The sequence below is a fragment of the Solanum tuberosum genome, unplaced genomic scaffold (genome assembly GCF_000226075.1).
Source record: "Solanum tuberosum cultivar DM 1-3 516 R44 unplaced genomic scaffold, SolTub_3.0 scf00110, whole genome shotgun sequence".
NCBI lineage: Eukaryota > Viridiplantae > Streptophyta > Magnoliopsida > Solanales > Solanaceae > Solanum > Solanum tuberosum.
Genome location: NW_006239037.1, coordinates 1,249,314 through 1,252,460, shown reverse-complemented (window position 1 = coordinate 1,252,460; position 3,147 = coordinate 1,249,314).

Below are 3,147 nucleotides of genomic sequence, written 5' to 3'. Positions count from 1 at the left end.
GGGGGGGGGGGGGGGGGGGGGGGGGGGGGGGGGGGGGGGGCATACACTATATTGTAGACATTAAAATTTTATATAACATTACAAGATGGAATATAGTATATGTTAGTTTTCTCAAAGGCTATTCTATTCTAAATCTTAGTTCATACCTGAGAATATATTTGTAAATAGCAGAAGCAATCATCGAGCCTCCCTCTGTTTATCTATATATATATATATATATATATACTAGATAATTTAAGGTCCGTGATGCGGGCCCAACATAATTTCACATATTTTGTTGGAAAAATTACATAAATTCACAACTTAAGATATTATAATCCTCTCTCGGATACATCCCTATTTCCTCTCGCATACATCTATTCCCTCTCAGATACATACCTATGCCATCTCGAATACATCCCTCCCCCGAAGTAATATGTCATTTGCAATGTATTGGACAACCAATGAATGTATTCGAGAGTAATGAAAAATTCGAGATGTTTGTAATTGAGGAAACTTTCCGGATATGATGTAATTCCCGGATTCTAATTTCTTCATATTTATTTTTTGATTGAAGCTTACTCTTCATATATTAAAATTTAGAGAAAAGACATAAAATTTCCCTTAAACTTGTCCGCTAAATTTACCCTTAGCACTTTAACTTTATAGATGATTATTTACCCCCTAATCTCATTTCAAGTGAATTTAATATTATTCAAATAGCTGACGTGATAAATTAAAAAAAATGAGTGCGTAAAATGTAAAAAAATAAAGAGAAAAAGATAAGTGGGGCCCTTCTTTTTTAATTTTCATTACTTATTTATATCTCTCGCACAAGAGCATGTTTTCCCGTTGTCACCTTGAAATACCCTTGTATGTCTTCTACGCTTTGTTTATAATAATTTTGAGAATATAATTGTTTGATTTGTTTTCTTAAACAAAATTGAAAAGCTTACGTTTATTTTTTCAGTTAAATATTTCAGAAGATAAAATCATAAATAATCATTATTGTTTTGTTGAACCATCACTTAAATTAAAAATTTCTTATCTATGATGGAATAATTAGGTTATTTCAGTAATATATATATATATACCATATATCAAATTGAAAGGTTCAAATGTAAATATATAAATTTAATTTTTTTTAAAGTGATATATGTTTGAAAAAAAGACTAAGTACTAAAAATCAAGGATTATGTTATAATGAATGAAATAAATTACTATAAATTTTACCGTCTTCTATTTCAAGCTTTTAAAATAGAAGTTTATCTTTTATATTTTTAGAATATATCGCTATTTTGAAATATAAAAAATTAGGAATGAGTATTTTTTGCAGAAAATAAATACTAGTATGCCCTTAAATAGTTGGATGAACAAAAGAACACTATATTATTTTATCATATGCAAAATTTTGATTGGATGAACCAATTGAAAGTCACGAAAGATTGTTGCAATATTTTTCTTTTGAAGTTAAGTAGTGGATATTTTACTAATGCTCGATTGATTAAGAATTAAAAAAACGTTATCAAAGACTTTAGACAGGCAAAACTCAAACAAACTTGGGCTGCTTTGATGGCCTCTATAGCTAGCTAGCTTGCGTTCGGTTATAAATTTACAAAAAAAAAAAATTACAAGTTATTTTTAAATGAAATTTTATCATGTGTTTAATCATAGATTTTAATAGAAATATAATTTGTCCTGACAAGTTCTAAAAATTATTTAAAAAATTCATAAATTTGTATTATCATCTATAATAAGCATATTTTGTAAAAAGTTATACAACAAATACAATTAATATGAATCCGAAAAAAAATTATCTTTGATTTGTATACTTTGCTATGAGTTCTAGTTTTCTTCTTCTAATGAACCTCAACTATATACTCCTCCTTGCAACTTAATCAAAACCTTGAGCAGCCAATGAATTAGTTTGAATACCTATCACTGGTTCATTATGAACAAAGGAATAAGAAATAAAGGTAGAGAAAATATTTAAATTGTATTAATTTTAAAGCAAAATCCTTATTTGAGTTTTGGTTTATTGCAGAAGCGCATCCAGGATTTTATAATGATTGGTGCATTATTACAAAAAAATGCATCTAAAATATAAATTTAATTGATTTGACCTTTACATTTTCAACTCTCAATCAGTAAATTTTAAAAATTATAGGTCCAACATATATAATACTTAATTTTAAAATTTTAAAGTATACATTTGATTTAATTATATAAAAAATTTACCGTGCTAATTTATTTTAGGAATTTTCAATGTTATTGTACACTTGAAAATTTTGAAAGATTAAAGCAAAATATCAAAAGAGAAATTGATTGAAACGCGAAAAGTGTTACCAATAATCACTTGAAGGGATGTTACTAACAAAAATAAAATAGATATAAAAATTTAAATTTCTATCTTTGCTCAGATAAGCGCACTCAATCATCATCGTATTACTATTATTTTTTAACAGAACATACTAATTATAAAAAGATAATACAAATTTATGAATAGTTTTAATAATTTCTAAAATTTATGAGTATAAATCATACATTCAAATATTCCCTCCGTTTAAAAAAGAATAACCTCATTTCCTTTTTAATTTGTTTCAAAAAGAATAATCTTTCTTTTTTGATAACAATTTAATTTCAACTTTCTAACATGTTCAAAACCACAAGATTGAGAGCAATTTAATATATTTGACATAGAAAATTCAAAAAAATTTATTTTCTTAAACTTCATACCAAGTCAAACCATTACTTTTTTCAAAACCTACAGCTAAACACGTGATGGAACTTAATTCACCCAAAAAAAAATAAATACTTAAAAAACTTATAGCCAAACACTAATCTAGAAGTGTTGCAATTGGGTACCTCGGCATGTTGATCACTGCAAGTCTAGGGGTGTTCACGAGTTGGTTTGGATTGATTATTGGTCAAAACCAAAACCAAACCAACTTAATCGGTTTTAAAATTATCAAAACCAAATCAAACCAAATATAATATACATTTATCGGTTTCGGTTTGATTTGGTTTGGTTCGATTATTCGGTTATTAACCATACACAAAAATAAAAGAAACAATTCAATTAAAATATGAAAAAAGTGACAACAATCCATTCAAAACGAAAAATAGTTAGAATGACTTAAATTACTAAACTTTCAATCACTAAATTTA